General features: G+C 46.1%; 1 long non-coding RNA gene across 1 annotated transcript; it reads right to left on the bottom strand.

The window, feature by feature from the left end:
• Window positions 1-12,802: 12,802 nt before the first annotated feature.
• On the bottom strand, window positions 12,803-16,339 carry LOC144894460 (uncharacterized). Its single transcript, XR_013625070.1, has 3 exons — window positions 16,271-16,339; window positions 13,921-15,810; window positions 12,803-13,838 (listed from the first exon to the last, which is right to left on the bottom strand). It is a non-coding gene; the product is annotated as an uncharacterized LOC144894460 (long non-coding RNA).
• Between the last annotated feature and the right edge of the window lie 699 nt (window positions 16,340-17,038).

Raw genomic sequence — 17,038 nt, 5'->3', positions numbered from 1 at the left:
TAAGGCTGGCCCTTTAAGGCTGGCCCTCTAAGGCTGGCCTTTTAGGCTGGCCCTTAAAGCTGGCCTTTTAAGCTGGCCCTTAAAGCTGGCCCTTTAAGGCTGGCCCTTTAAGCTGGGCCTTTAAGGCTGGCCCTCTAAGGCTGGCCCTTTAAGCTGGGCCTTTAAGGCTGGCCCTCTAAGGCTGGCCCTTTAAGGCTGGCCCTCTAAGGCTGGCCCTTTAAGGCTGGCCCTCTAAGGCTGGCCTTTTAGGCTGGCCTTTTAAGCTGGCCCTTAAAGCTGGCCCTTTAAGGCTGGCCCTTTAAGGCTGGCCCTTTAAGCTGGGCCTTTAAGGCTGGCCCTCTAAGGCTGGCCCTTTAAGGCTGGCCCTTTAAGCTGGGCCTTTAAGGCTGGCCCTCTAAGGCTGGCCCTTTAAGGCTGGCCCTCTAAGGCTGGCCCTTTCAGGCCAGAAACATGTAGCAACATGTCAGTCCACTTTACAAAATTTACCGGTAAATAATCCAACACTTATACATCCAATTCAAGATGGCCATCCTTCATAGTTGCAGTAAAAGTTCACTATTGGCATTCATCCCACTCTACTGTCTAGCAATGTGTTTAGCAGTTGAAATATGCATGTGCTGGAAATGGTGTGTTCCTAACGTCCGAGTGTACTCGGAAGATGAAAACTTGAGCTTCGTTGTCCTTCACATTGTCCCGGAACACATTGGGAGCGTTGTCTCCGTCAAAGGCAATATTAGCGACATCTGGTGGAAGAAGGAAGGCAAAGCAATCTCGCTACAACGAGTGAAAGACAGATCGCCATTACAAACAAAAATGCTTTAATTAGTTCATGTCATTAACAGTTCAATTGCTTGGTGGTCATTATATGCACAAGTTAGCGCCAAAATAACCAGTCCGTTTCAATGCGCGCTGTGACGTAAGATGCTCATGACGTCAGCGGTCACGTGATGAAATGGTCACCATTTGGAAGCAGTGTGACTCAGGAAGACTTGACACACTTCGAGGCTTCGGGCTCATTTCACCATCTCTACTAAAAACAAATAGTTGATGGAAAAGCAGAAATCATGAAAATAATGCGTGTAACATCTATTCGCCTTCTTACAGTGTGCATGTTCATCGTTTCGTCGCATGCTTGAGCTTCATGGCCAATTTTTACACGGATTTACGCACCACATTTCCCAAAACGGTGGAAACTTTGGGTCTTGGGAGTTAACTCGGAGTTATGAGGGTGTTAGCGGAGCAATGCTGTCACCTAGTGGCGTTATGGCAGTACTGCAGTGATTTCAAATTGTCACTTTGTTCCAACGATTGAGGGAAGGTTGTCATGTAGCTATGATACCTATTAAGTATCCTCCCTGCTGCGTTAGGAACCTTGGGGGCTGGTCTACAATTGGGTGTGGAGGGGGTGAGGGGTTTCCTTGGGGCTACTCCTTTGCCCTCGGCATGGTTCTGGCTCGGTCACCCTTCTATTTTAACCGCACTAGATACAGGCACGGGACCCACCATAGCCCAGCTGTCCTCCACCTTGAACTACTTGACCAACCCATATATTCATACCGTATATAAACCACATAGAGGCCAGCCCTTTGGAGTGGGTCTCTTTAGTTGACTTATTTTTTATTGCATAATATACACAATGCCATTTCATCACACACATGGGTGAGGCGGGCTTGGCTGGGGTTCCAAGCAGCAATTGAAGACAAGGACAATCCTCCATGTCCAAAGCAGGGATGTCAGAGAGCGGGCGGCAGCAAAGATACGTCCAACAGTTGAGAGTCAGTGAAAGGGCTGCTGGAGTACACGACATCCTCGTCTGAGTTTGCAGCAGAGTCGTACAGCATGGGGTCCACGTCGAGATCCAAATGAGTCTCTAGGATGTCATCGCTCAGTCCTGAACCAACCACAAGAAAGACAGAGGAAGCAAAGTGCACAGTACGGGTCAAAGGTCACAACAACTAACCTTACATGAGACGTCAACACACGTTTGTCTCCATGAAGGTACAGTGCATCCGGAAAGTATTCACAGCGCTTCACTTTTTCTACATTTTGTCATGTTACATTCATGTTTTGAATATATTAAAAATAGAAAACCAAAAAAATCACATTTACATAAGTATTCACAGATCTTTCTACAGCTCAATTGGAGTCCACCTGCAGTAAATTCAGTTGATTGGACATGATTTGGAAATACAATAACTGTCTATATAAGGTCCCACAGTTGACTGTGCATGTCAGAGCACAAACGCCAAGCATGAAGTCAAAAGAACTGTCTGTAGACCTGCGAGACAGGATTGTCTTGAGGCACAAATCTGGGGAAGGATACAGAAACATTTCTGCTGCTTTGAAGGTCCCAATGAGCACAGTGGCCCCCATTATTCGACTAGTCAGGATAGAAGGAAAAATGAATGCAGCAATATATAGAGATATCCTGGATGAAAATATTGTGGGACCTTATATAGACAGTTATTATATTTTCCAAATCATGTCCAATCAACTGAATTTACTGCAGGTGGACTCCAATTACGCTGTAGAAAGATCTCAAGGATGATCAGTGGAAAAAAGATGCACCTGAGCTCAATTTTGAGCTTCATGGCAAAGGCTGTGACTACTTATGTAAATGTGATTTTTTGTTTTCTATTTTTAATAAATTCAAAAAAGTAAAAAAAAAACTTTTTCACATTGTCATAATGGAGTATTTTGAGGTAAGAGATTAAATTAATACAATTGGGAATGAGGCTGTAACTTGACAAAATGTGGAAAAAGTGAAGCGCTGTGAATACTTTCCGGATGTACTGTATGTGCCCTGGGATTGGCTGGCCACCGGTCCAGGGTGTACCCCGCCTCTCGCCCCAAATCAGGCTCCAGCATACCCCCACCCTAGTGAGGATAAGAGACATAGAAAATGAATGAATAACTAAACCATGTTGGTGTCATTCAACAGCTGTACTGTAATCTTACCTTGTCTAAGCTGTTGGGACCAAATTCTTGAGCGTCAACATCCTTCAGTATTCTGTTAAATGGATGGAGAATGCTGCACATGTAATTCATGTGGCAGCCAGAATATCTGTATTCATTAGTGCAGTCCAAAAAAGGAAAAGCAAGGCGATGGGGGCAGAAGGCATACCATGGAGCAGTCCAGAGACAAAAGAACTCCCAAAAACAGCTGGAGGAGGTCGCGGTCCACTGGGCAGTACACTGAAAAAAAATTTGGAGTGCCATTTACTTGAGAAAAGCTAGGTAACAATTTGCACGCACAATTCCCAAGCAACTTTTCCTTGGGAAATACTCTGGTCAAATTTACTTTTTTTGAATGAAAAAGGTACTCTTTGCTAGTAAATTTGACCCCAAACTACCTTTGAATCTACTTCAAAATCCATATAAATGTACTCGCTTTTCAGGATTGTTTAACTAGTTTTCCCTGACTTTATTTGAATATGATTGTGTAGTATTTTTTAAGATGGCCTTCTTTGAATGAAATGATCTTAACACATCTTCTACAAAACATTATTTCAAACCAGAACAGCTTCACTGCATTTGTACTAAAGCTGTATTTACTTCCAGATGACGGTGCACAAAAACGCAACACAGCCACAGGTTGAGGTACCTGTGAAATTAATTCAACATTTCATAACTAAACCAAAGACCTGGGATTTATTCCCTTAATTGGGAATCGTATTATTAGAATGATTATTTTTTGACTTCCACTTTCCTCATGCAGGTATGGACTTCCCACACTAGTGTGCCAGTCGCCTCCTTCTGGACTTTTGGTGTCTACTATACACTCAATTGGAGTCCACCTGCAGTAAATTCAGTTGATTGGACATGATTTGGAAATATAATAACCTTTTTCACATTGTCATAATGGAGTATTTTGAGCTAAGAGATTAAATTAATACAATTGGGAATGAGGCTGTAACTTGACAAAATGTGGAAAAAGTGAAGCGCTGTGAATACTTTCCGGATGCGCTGTATGTGCCCTGGGATTGGCTGGCCACCGGTCCAGGGTGTACCCCGCCTCTCGCCCCAAATCAGGCTCCAGCATACCCCCACCCTAGTGAGGATAAGAGACATAGAAAATGAATGAATAACTAAACCATGTTGGTGTCATTCAACAGCTGTACTGTAATCTTACCTTGTCTAAGCTGTTGGGACCAAATTCTTGAGCGTCAACATCCTTCAGTATTCTGTTAAATGGATGGTCAAATTTATATCTGGCCCTAACGAGCCCTAGCCAGCCCTAAAGAGCCCTGGCCCCAACTCGCCCTAGCCAGCCCTGGCCCCAACTCGCCCTAGCCCCAACTCGCCCTAGCCAGCCCTGGCCCCAACTCGCCCTAACTCGCCCTAGCCAGCCCTAAAGAGCCCTGGCCCCAACTCGCCCTAGCCAGCCCTGGCCCCAACTCGCCCTAGCCAGCCCTAACTCGGCCCTAAAACCCTCCTCCAACCATAGCCCTAAAACCCTAACCCAAACATTCAAACGAGATCTATGTTGACTACTTACCCAACGGCGCAGCGCAGACTACTCATGTTTCCTTCGGTTAGCTGGTCCGTTGATACCACCATTCTCTGCCAGTCTGTCTTCTTCCTCTTTTGTTTCAACGCTCCAAGGCGTATTACTGCCCTCCACAGGTTGGGCACAAGTGTAAGAAGGCTGGGGGGGCTGGGGCGAGGGAGTGGGGGGCTGGGGTGTGGGACGGGGGAGGCTGGGCCTAAATGTAGAAGGCTGGGGGGCTCGGGGACTGGGGTGTGGAAGGCTGGGCCCAAATGAGGAAGGCAGGGGGTGAGGGAGGGGGGAGGCTGCTATTTCTACTTGCTATGTACTGCCAACTAGGGGTCACTTTAAAGTAATGCTATTCTACTCGGTAAATACCACCATCTCGTGGTCACTTTAATGGACTGCTGCTTCCAACAATGCAATCTCAATGGGCGACGTTTTTCGCCAGTAACTCCCCAACGAAAGGTCGTATAAACATAGAACCGACTTCTGCCTACACAAATTCAGCTGCAAGCTTTCCGTTGAGACCCCCAAGCCAAACAAACTTGGGTGCCCTCATTCCATCCCAAGACCTGCAAAACATCCTTACCGCCAAAGGACAAAACCCCTGAGACTCCAGCGCTACCCCCTGGGTCAGCACCCAGCGCAAACGCACGAGGAAAGAGAAAAACCTTGACCAAGGTCAGCCACCGGGAGAGGAATCCGGCGATTACGGTGACCAGCTGTCCCTGCTCTTGGATCTGATGGCGCGAGGGGAATCGGTTCCCCCCACTCCCCCACCAACCCGGGCCACAGAGGCCCTTCGGCGTTGGGAGTCAGAATTCGCTTTCTGTTGAGAACCCTAAGAAATTGAAAAATAGAATCCAGGAATCTGAACCTGTAAAACCTGTAAAACCTCATCCCAAGACCTGCAAAACATGCTTACCGCCGAAGGACAAAACCCCTGAGACTCCAGCGCTACCGCACGAGTAAAGAGAAAAACCTCGACCAAGGTCAGCCACCGGGAGAGGAATCCGACCATTACGGTGACCAGCTGTCCCTGCTCTTGGATCTGATGGCGCGAGGGGAATTGGTTCCCCCCACTCCCCCACCAACCCGGGCCACAGAGGCCCTTCGGCGTTGGGAGTCAGAATTCGCTTTCCGTTGAGAACCCTAAGAAATTGAAACCTGTGAAACCTGTGAAACCTGTGAAACCTGTGAAACCTGTGAAACCTGTGAAACCTGTGAAACCTGTGAAACCTGTGAAACCTGTGAAACCTGTGAAACCTGTGAAACCTGTGAAACCTGTGAAACCTGTGAAACCTGTGAAACCTGTAAAACCTGTAAAACCTGTAAAACCTGTAAAACCTGTAAAACCTGTAAAACCTGTAAAACCTGTAAAACCTGTAAAACCTGTAAAACCTGTAAAACCTGTAAAACCTTATCCCAAGACCTGCAAAACATCCTTACCGCCGAAGGACAAAACCCCTGAGACTCCAGCGCTACCGCACGAGTAAAGAGAAAAACCTCGACCAAGGTCAGCCACCGGGAGAGGAATCCGACGATTACGGTGACCAGCTGTCCCTGCTCTTGGATCTGATGGCGCGAGGGGAATCGGTTCCCCCCACTCCCCCACCAACCCAGGCCACAGAGGCCCTTCGGCGTTGGGAGTCAGAATTCGCTTTCCGTTGAGAACCCTAAGAAATTGAAAAATAGAATCCAGGAATATGAACCCTGTGAACCCTGTAAAACCTGTAAAACCTGTAAATCCTCATCCCAAGACCTGCAAAACATCCTTACCGCCGAAGGACAAAACCCCTGAGACTCCAGCGCTACCGCACGAGGAAAGAGAAAAACCTCGACCAAGGTCAGCCACCGGGAGAGGAATCCGACGATTACGGTGACCAGCTGTCCCTGCTCTTGGATCTGATGGCGCGAGGGGAATCGGTTCCCCCCACTCCCCCACCAACCCAGGCCACAGAGGCCCTTCGGCATTGGGAGTCAGAATTCGCTTTCCGTTGAGAACCCTAGAGAAATTGAAAAATAGAATCCAGGAATATGAACCTGAATATGAACCGACATTGCTTCAAACAATATTATGTGTGTTAGCCTGTTAAACTATTCAATCTGCAACATTTTACACACACACACTGAATGTTGAACCTGAATTTGCCAACAAATAGTTTAACGTCTGTCACCCCCTTGTGACAGCTCTTAGTTTTCCTCAGTTCCTCGTTCATGCCCTTGTTTTGTATTTCCTTCCTGTGTTGCTCTGCTGTGTTTTCAGTTGATGTCCATTATCTCCCGCACCTGTTTCTCATTATTTGTGATGCCTATTTGGTTCAGGTGCGCGCTCCTTTCTTTGTTGGGTCATTGATGTTGTTTTCTCTGTTGAACATGCTAGTGCGTTGGTCTGCTGCATAGTATCAACAATAAATGCCTTTTTACCTGCTATTGGGTCCTCATCTCTGCATCCTGGGGTCGTGCCGTAAAGCTCCCAAGCCGGAACGTGACAACCTCTCTGTGCTAACCACAAAAAAGAAAAATAATTATCTAACCAGATCATTTAACTTTGAGACAGACAACATGTGGTGCTAAAGTTAGCTTTCTGCTTGTTTAAAGCATCGGCAGCTTACCGGAGCAAAGGTAGCTTAACACACAGCCAGTGCAATCCTAGCCTCAAGAGGCTGACACTGCACTTCCTGCAAGCCCTCCAAAATGCACGCCAGGTCCTCAACAACCAACCCCGCTGCAAATTAAAACAACCATGGCTGCGGTCACATGATGCACCGTCACCGGTACACGCCCAGTAATTTTATGCCTACCTTTCACATACGCTGCTGATGGCACGACAGACCAGAGCCCGCCACCGGAGCGCGCCAACACAGCCTCGACAGGTGAACAGCAAGGAACAATGAGCGCCCCGGTGACGCCAAGACCCATCAATAACCCTGGCACCGCCTCGCAATCGAGCCCCAACAGCTGATGCCAATTCAGGTGGAAGCGCAACAACGCTCAACCTACCAAAAATGCTGCACATGTAATTCATGTGGCAGCAAGAATATCTGTATTCATTAGTGCAGTTCATTAGTGGAGTGGAGTATTTTGAGGTAAGAGATTAAATTAATACAATTTGGAATGAGGCTGTAACTTGACAAAATGTGGAAAAAGTGAAGCGCTGTGAATACTTTCCGGATGCACTGTATGTGCCCTGGGATTGGCTGGCCACCGGTCCAGGGTGTACCCCGCCTCTCGCCCCAAATCAGGCTCCAGCATACCCCAACCCTAGTGAGGATAAGACATAGAAAAGAGTTTCTACCGGAGTGTCCACCAAACTTGACCTAAGAACCCAATGTAGCATGAAAACCAAATAAGACCTGAGACTAGTGTGCTTGGATATACGCAGCGCTCACTTTTGCATCACATCTGCCTCCCGTTTCTGCTGCTCAGTCGAGCGGTCGGAGTCTTTGGAAGTGAATTTAGCCTCATGATCACCACGAGGACATTTGCTCGGAATCAGCATCTGCAACAATTGCATGTGAAGTCTGGTGCGAGTTAAGACTAGAATGAGAGATCGCCTACCTTGAGTTCAGCTCGAAGAAGAATCTGACTCTCTGGGGAGGCGCCATCCAGATGGAACCACTGATCCAGGACCAGTTCTGGTTCCGAGAGCAGCTCTCTGATTGGGACGACTAAGGAACCCATGGGCAACGTCCAGCTGTGAGAGAGCTGGAGAAACAAAGTGTAAAGGTAGTAATACAAGTCAAGTTTGTTGATATCACATGGTGGAAATACTAAAAATAATATTGTTAACTTACCTTGACAACAACATTCTCTTCTCTAGGGTCATGAACCAGGAAGCAGAACGCCTCATTCCACTGAGGTGATGTCGTGCGATCACACACCTACAGCAAAGATGGACGTGTTAGTCCCGGATGCCAATACCCTGGTTATTATTTGGCTAGTTGCCACGCTTAGTAGTCTCACAGTAGTTTTGTGGGATGTTTTTCCAAGAAGCATATCCGCTCCCACTTTTGGCTCTTTTCCACTCTTTTCCACCTGTTGACACGCCACATGGGTCATAATAAAACACAGATCATGCCTCCTCAGTACCTCCTCGACTCACTTACTGGTAAACCATCTGCTTGTTCGATGAAGACAAACAAAAGTCCCACAGATGGAACGGCTTTGTTCTGGTAGGACTGCCTGGAGTAGAACTTGAGAATCTGAAGAGAATGGTTCGATATTAGTATTTTTTATAGTTGAATGAAGCATTAGTACGCTTTTTCTTCTTCTGGAAGCACCCCCCTTATCCAGTTGGTCTGCCTCCGAGGCTGTTGGAAGCCATTCCAGGATCAGGTGAACGCGACCTGACTTGACATCACTGAGCGTGTACTGATACACTGATACATAAAACACACACAATCCTTTGAATGCTTGAACAATTCAATGACAATAATATAAGCCGTTTCCATACCTGATCCGTGTACTGAGAATCAATTATGTCCTTCAGTTTGACCTTCAGCCTGCATGTTGAGAAACATGACAATTATTTCAACCACTTGATAATGGAATGGATTTCTTTTCTCTAATTCATGTTTATTTTTATTTATTTACACTGCAATATTTGATATTTATACATATATATTTAATATCATTTGCGTTCTACATGAATGTTCTAAATGATTCCAACCATATCAAATTCTACAACCTGTCTTTAATATACTGTAAGTGTGTGACATAATTTTTCTTGTGAATCGGACAATAAAGTGTAGATAAAGGAGGATGGCGGTGCTCTTCTCAATACTGGCATCGCTGCGCTGGAGGTAGTAAGCAGTATTATCAAGCAGTTGCAGTATGTGACAGTATCGATAATAACAACACTACTAATGTGTACTGGAAGCAGTACCTTCCCATAAAGTCATCCTTCATGTCCATGTCTTTATCAAACACCTCCAGATGTAACCTGATGGAGCAACAAAACTCATCATTTATCATCTGGTACATGTATTCATAATGTGACGAGTTGCTACTTTACTGTGGCCAGCAAGCTTTCTACAAATGGATTAAGGATTAAATATTCTAAAACAAAAGATGCAGATTGGGCATTGATACTTTTATGTTGAAAGAACTCAATTGTACATCAATAACTCCTGTAACCACAAATCTCACTCTCTCAATTTCTGCGGCAGTTTTTCCTTGTGTATGGAAGGCATCAGCTGTCATTCAATATATAAGAACGTAGATCCTTGTCCGTTTCCAATTTCAAACCAATCTTCGACTTGAAAAAAGGTTTTGACACTGTAAAGCATAGAATAACCTAAACCATGTTGGTGTCATTCAACAGCTGTACTGTAATCTTACCTTGTCTAAGCTGTTGGGACCAAATTCTTGAGCGTCAACATCCTTCAGTATTCTGTTAAATGGATGGAGAATGCTGCACATGTAATTCATGTGGCAGCCAGAATATCTGTATTCATTAGTGCAGTCCAAAAAAGGAAAAGCAAGGCGATGGGGGCAGAAGGCATACCATGGAGCAGTCCAGAGACAAAAGAACTCCCAAAAACAGCTGGAGGAGGTCGCGGTCCACTGGGCAGTACACTGAAAAAAAATTTGGAGTGCCATTTACTTGAGAAAAGCTAGGTAACAATTTGCACGCACAATTCCCAAGCAACTTTTCCTTGGGAAATACTCTGGTCAAATTTACTTTTTTTGAATGAAAGAGGTACTCTTTGCTAGTAAATTTGACCCCAAACTACCTTTGAATCTACTTCAAAATCCATATAAATGTACTCGCTTTTCAGGATTGTTTAACTAGTTTTCCCTGACTTTATTTGGAGCAATTTATAAGTAATATTTACATGATTTAAGCTACCACCTACACCACTTTTCTAATATGATTGTGTAGTATTTTTTTTAAGATGGCCTTCTTTGAATGAAATGATCTTAACACATCTTCTACAAAACATTATTTCAAACCAGAACAGCTTCACTGCATTTGTACTAAAGCTGTATTTACTTCCAGATGACGGTGCACAAAAACGCAACACAGCCACAGGTTGAGGTACCTGTGAAATTAATTCAACATTTCATAACTAAACCAAAGACCTGGGATTTATTCCCTTAATTGGGAATCGTATTATTAGAATGATTATTTTTTGACTTCCACTTTCCTCATGCAGGTATGGACTTCCCACACTAGTGTGCCAGTCGCCTCCTTCTGGACTTTTGGTGTCTACTATACACTCAATTGGAGTCCACCTGCAGTAAATTCAGTTGATTGGACATGATTTGGAAATATAATAACCTTTTTCACATTGTCATAATGGAGTATTTTGAGGTAAGAGATTAAATTAATACAATTTGGAATGAGGCTGTAACTTGACAAAATGTGGAAAAAGTGAAGCGCTGTGAATACTTTCCGGATGCGCTGTATGTGCCCTGGGATTGGCTGGCCACCGGTCCAGGGTGTACCCCGCCTCTCGCCCCAAATCAGGCTCCAGCATACCCCCACCCTAGTGAGGATAAGAGACATAGAAAATGAATGAATAACTAAACCATGTTGGTGTCATTCAACAGCTGTACTGTAATCTTACCTTGTCTAAGCTGTTGGGACCAAATTCTTGAGCGTCAACATCCTTCAGTATTCTGTTAAATGGATGGTCAAATTTATATCTGGCCCTAACGAGCCCTAGCCAGCCCTAAAGAGCCCTGGCCCCAACTCGCCCTAGCCAGCCCTGGCCCCAACTCGCCCTAGCCAGCCCTGGCCCCAACTCGCCCTAACTCGCCCTAGCCAGCCCTAAAGAGCCCTGGCCCCAACTCGCCCTAGCCAGCCCTAACTCGGCCCTAAAACCCTCCTCCAACCATAGCCCTAAAACCCTAACCCAAACATTCAAACGAGATCTATGTTGACTACTTACCCAACGGCGCAGCGCAGACTACTCATGTTTCCTTCGGTTAGCTGGTCCGTTGATACCACCATTCTCTGCCAGTCTGTCTTCTTCCTCTTTTGTTTCAACGCTCCAAGGCGTATTACTGCCCTCCACAGGTTGGGCACAAGTGTAAGAAGGCTGGGGGGGCTGGGGCGAGGGAGTGGGGGGCTGGGGTGTGGGACGGGTGAGGCTGGGCCTAAATGTAGAAGGCTGGGGGGCTCGGGGACTGGGGTGTGGAAGGCTGGGCCCAAATGAGGAAGGCAGGGGGTGAGGGAGGGGGGAGGCTGCTATTTCTACTTGCTATGTACTGCCAACTAGGGGTCACTTTAAAGTAATGCTATTCTACTCGGTAAATACCACCATCTCGTGGTCACTTTAATGGACTGCTGCTTCCAACAATGCAATCTCAATGGGCGACGTTTTTCGCCAGTAACTCCCCAACGAAAGGTCGTATAAACATAGAACCGACTTCTGCCTACACAAATTCAGCTGCAAGCTTTCCGTTGAGACCCCCAAGCCAAACAAACTTGGGTGCCCTCATTCCATCCCAAGACCTGCAAAACATCCTTACCGCCAAAGGACAAAACCCCTGAGACTCCAGCGCTACCCCCTGGGTCAGCACCCAGCGCAAACGCACGAGGAAAGAGAAAAACCTTGACCAAGGTCAGCCACCGGGAGAGGAATCCGGCGATTACGGTGACCAGCTGTCCCTGCTCTTGGATCTGATGGCGCGAGGGGAATCGGTTCCCCCCACTCCCCCACCAACCCGGGCCACAGAGGCCCTTCGGCGTTGGGAGTCAGAATTCGCTTTCTGTTGAGAACCCTAAGAAATTGAAAAATAGAATCCAGGAATATGAACCTGTAAAACCTGTAAAACCTCATCCCAAGACCTGCAAAACATGCTTACCGCCGAAGGACAAAACCCCTGAGACTCCAGCGCTACCGCACGAGTAAAGAGAAAAACCTCGACCAAGGTCAGCCACCGGGAGAGGAATCCGACCATTACGGTGACCAGCTGTCCCTGCTCTTGGATCTGATGGCGCGAGGGGAATTGGTTCCCCCCACTCCCCCACCAACCCGGGCCACAGAGGCCCTTCGGCGTTGGGAGTCAGAATTCGCTTTCCGTTGAGAACCCTAAGAAAGTGAAACCTGTGAAACCTGTGAAACCTGTGAAAACCTGTGAAAACCTGTGAAAACCTGTGAAAACCTGTGAAAACCTGTGAAAACCTGTGAAAACCTGTGAAAACCTGTGAAAACCTGTGAAAACCTGTGAAAACCTGTAAATCCTTATCCCAAGACCTGCAAAACATCCTTACCGCCGAAGGACAAAACCCCTGAGACTCCAGCGCTACCGCACGAGTAAAGAGAAAAACCTCGACCAAGGTCAGCCACCGGGAGAGGAATCCGACGATTACGGTGACCAGCTGTCCCTGCTCTTGGATCTGATGGCGCGAGGGGAATCGGTTCCCCCCACTCCCCCACCAACCCAGGCCACAGAGGCCCTTCGGCGTTGGGAGTCAGAATTCGCTTTCCGTTGAGAACCCTAGAGAAATTGAAAAATAGAATCCAGGAATATGAACCTGTAAAACCACCCGCACAAAACGAAGATCCGCCACCGACAAACCCTGACATCCAAGGATTGGAACAAGATTTGGAGGAACCCTCCACCTCTGGGAACCCTCCACCTCTGGGACGCCGGAAGGCCATCCATCCCAACCACTTCTCTTCGTTCTCGGCTCGATCCAACAGTTGCCGGGGCCTGCCTGGATGCCGGTATCCAAACAGAACCAGAGGTATCCTCATCCCAAGACCTGCAAGACCTGCAAAACATCCTTACCGCCGAAGGACAAAACCCCTGAGACTCCAGCGCTACCCCCTGGGTCAGCACCCAGCGCAAACGCACGAGGAAAGAGAAAAACCTCGACCAAGGTCAGCCACCGGGAGAGGAATCCGACGATTACGGTGACCAGCTGTCCCTGCTCTTGGATCAGATGGCGCGAGGGGAATCGGTTACCCCCCGGTCCCCTACCAACTCGGACCACATAGGCCCTTTGCTGTTGGGAGTCAGAATTTGCTTGACGACGCCCCACTACTTACGCCACCAAGGGAGTCACCTGCGGAAAAAGGCCAATGGGAAGATATACTGGCGGACATCAGCTTCGACAGTTCTATGTCCGGCTCAATCGGCGGGAGCCAAAAGCAACTGGTCCAGCGTCATCGGCACACCACCAGGAAAATGGTTGATTGGCAACTTGCCGTGCGGAAGAGATTCGTCATCCTGGGAGATTCCAGTTTCCACCAAATGACTTCCCAGACCTGCAGGTGGACAGCTTTCCGGGGGACACCTTCAGGAATGCCAAGGATCTTCTTGCCAACGCAATCGTTCCCACAAAGGTGGAAAAACTGGTGTTGTCCTTCGGGATCAACAGAAGAACCTGGAAGCACAAACACCCCACCTTTGCTAACTTGTGACTATTGTCAGGAGAAGACAGCATGAACATTTCAGTGCATCCTAACCCTTCCATTGGTTAAGACGGGGAGAAGAACCCAGAGTTGAAGCTGCAGATACTGTTTTTGCCCCACAGGCCTGGTGTGAGTGGAGAGCGCTAGCAAGGCTGGCCTTCATCCAGCCTGTAGAAGACAGCACAAACACTTCAGTTCATCCTAACCCCTGACTCCAACCCCGGACCCTAACCCTGGTTGTCAACGGGGGATCATCACTTGTGGTTAATACAAAAATATATATAATTATATTATATATTTATAGATATATAAATACAAAAATAGGGGTCACTGTAATCTACTGCTGTTTCTACTTGGTATGTACCGCCAACTAGTGGTCATCATGCACGTCACATGGCCTACTACAATTTGAGCTTGCAAGTGCAGTAATATCAGAACTGAAAATGACAGATGAGCACAAACTGACAACATGTACATTGTGCAAATGTGGCAAACTAATACATTTCAATGACTCGCGTGGCAAAGAACACTTTCTGGCAGTGTGATCTGGACAATTCTAAATGGGACAGGAAGACAATGGTTGAGAGAAGTTAACAAGGGACACTTCCTATAATTATTGTTTTTGCACAGGTAAATGCTTTGTGGTCAACATTCACCCACCAACTGTAAAATACAATTTCAGGTCAAATTCACAATTTTAGCACAAACTATATACTAGCTATGACTGTACAGCCAGCATAGATGTTCAACAATGGGTGACTTTTTCTCTCCTAAGACTCCTAACTCTCTTCTAAGTTATGACATATGCACTCACACACATCAACTGATGAGATGATAATTAAACTCATTGAATCCCTGAAAGCAACACATCAAGCTGTTGAGTAACACTATCATAAACAAGACCAAAAAAAATGTCCCTACTTAAATGACTGGGGTCAATATCTGGCACCATAGTACTACTGCACCTTTGTTTATTTAACTAACTAAACCAGGTTTAACTAACTATAAACGTTAGCTAAACCATTTGTTAGCTAGAAGGTTAGCCAAAACACTTGTTAGCTAGAACATTAGCACAGTTCAAACAGGCACTTTTGCAAATTTACCATTGGCTTAGCTCACAATACGTCTGTGGTAATGTTGGTTTAATACGAGAATATTACATGATAGAGATAAAGACATGCTACTCACCAGTGACGAAAGCGCACTGCTGCCGTCGGCGGGGTTTGAAAGAAATTCAAAATAAAAGCGCGCGCGCTAAAAATGTACAATAACGTCATACCATTTGTCAACAACATTCCAGCACATGAGGAGCAAATTGCCAGCACATGTCAACAACAACAAAATATAATCATTCACAAAAACAGGACTGGGGCTGCTCTTGGATCAGCTCACCTTGTACAGTATCTACAGTTAATGTCTATAGATACCGTGTTATTAGGAAAATATAGCCAGCCGAAAGCATGTTGATTGTGAGTATGCTCAAAGACAATGTCACTAGAAAAGTCTGATGCAAGACTCCCTTGGTGCACTCTACTTTTATGGCGTTCAATGAAGAGTAGACATTTGTGCTAACTCTAGCACCATGTGTTGTGTCTATTTAAAAGTTAAATGATCTGGTTAGATAATTATTTTATATACTATACCTCTGTCTCGTTCTTTTTTAAGTGTGATCTTATGTGACTGAGGAGTACAGACTGAAAATGGTTGCTCAGATGTGCATAAAGGACACTAAAAAGTCACAATTAAGTATGATATCTTGACAGGTGACTACTCAGTGCACCAAGTGTCTGAAATGTGCACATGCAATCATCATGGAGGCATGGGAGGGGGCTCATTTTTGAAAAGTGGTTGTGCTGCAATCTACAGTGTTTAAATAGATGTTCTAGTGGTAAAAAAAAAAGCTGAACAGAACTTACAGTGCCGAGTCACGTTCGTTGCAGCAACCTGAAAACACATACACAAAATATTAGACAGGGCACCACTTTTGAAGTTTAAACCTCTGTCAGAGCTAGCAAAGTACAACAGAACACACCGACATTGCTTCAAACAATATTATGTGTGTTAGCCTGTTAAACTATTCAATCTGCAACATTTTACACACACACACTGAATGTTGAACCTGAATTTGCCAACAAATAGTTTAACGTCTGTCACCCCCTTGTGACAGCTCTTAGTTTTCCTCAGTTCCTCGTTCATGCCCTTGTTTTGTATTTCCTTCCTGTGTTGCTCTGCTGTGTTTTCAGTTGATGTCCATTATCTCCCGCACCTGTTTCTCATTATTTGTGATGCCTATTTGGTTCAGGTGCGCGCTCCTTTCTTTGTTGGGTCATTGATGTTGTTTTCTCTGTTGAACATGCTAGTGCGTTGGTCTGCTGCATAGTATCAACAATAAATGCCTTTTTACCTGCTATTGGGTCCTCATCTCTGCATCCTGGGGTCGTGCCGTAAAGCTCCCAAGCCGGAACGTGACAACCTCTCTGTGCTAACCACAAAAAAGAAAATTAATTATCTAACCAGATCATTTAACTTTGAGACAGACAACATGTGGTGCTAAAGTTAGCTTTCTGCTTGTTTAAAGCATCGGCAGCTTACCGGAGCAAAGGTAGCTTAACACACAGCCAGTGCAATCCTAGCCTCAAGAGGCTGACACTGCACTTCCTGCAAGCCCTCCAAAATGCACGCCAGGTCCTCAACAACCAACCCCGCTGCAAATTAAAACAACCATGGCTGCGGTCACATGATGCACCGTCACCGGTACACGCCCAGTAATTTTATGCCTACCTTTCACATACGCTGCTGATGGCACGACAGACCAGAGCCCGCCACCGGAGCGCGCCAACACAGCCTCGACAGGTGAACAGCAAGGAACAATGAGCGCCCCGGTGACGCCAAGACCCATCAATAACCCTGGCACCGCCTCGCAATCGAGCCCCAACAGCTGATGCCAATTCAGGTGGAAGCGCAACAACGCTCAACCTACCAAAAATGCTGCACATGTAATTCATGTGGCAGCAAGAATATCTGTATTCATTAGTGCAGTTCATTAGTGGAGTGGAGTATTTTGAGGTAAGAGATTAAATTAATACAATTTGGAATGAGGCTGTAACTTGACAAAATGTGGAAAAAGTGAAGCGCTGTGAATACTTTCCGGATGCACTGTATGTGCCCTGGG

Source organism: Doryrhamphus excisus, linkage group LG20 (assembly GCF_037039965.1).
Source record: "Doryrhamphus excisus strain RoL-2023G ecotype Guam linkage group LG20, RoL_Dexc_Guam_v1.1, whole genome shotgun sequence".
NCBI lineage: Eukaryota > Metazoa > Chordata > Actinopteri > Syngnathiformes > Syngnathidae > Doryrhamphus > Doryrhamphus excisus.
The sequence above is the reverse complement of the archived record's forward strand: the minus strand, read 5'-3'. Positions and strand labels throughout refer to the sequence as shown.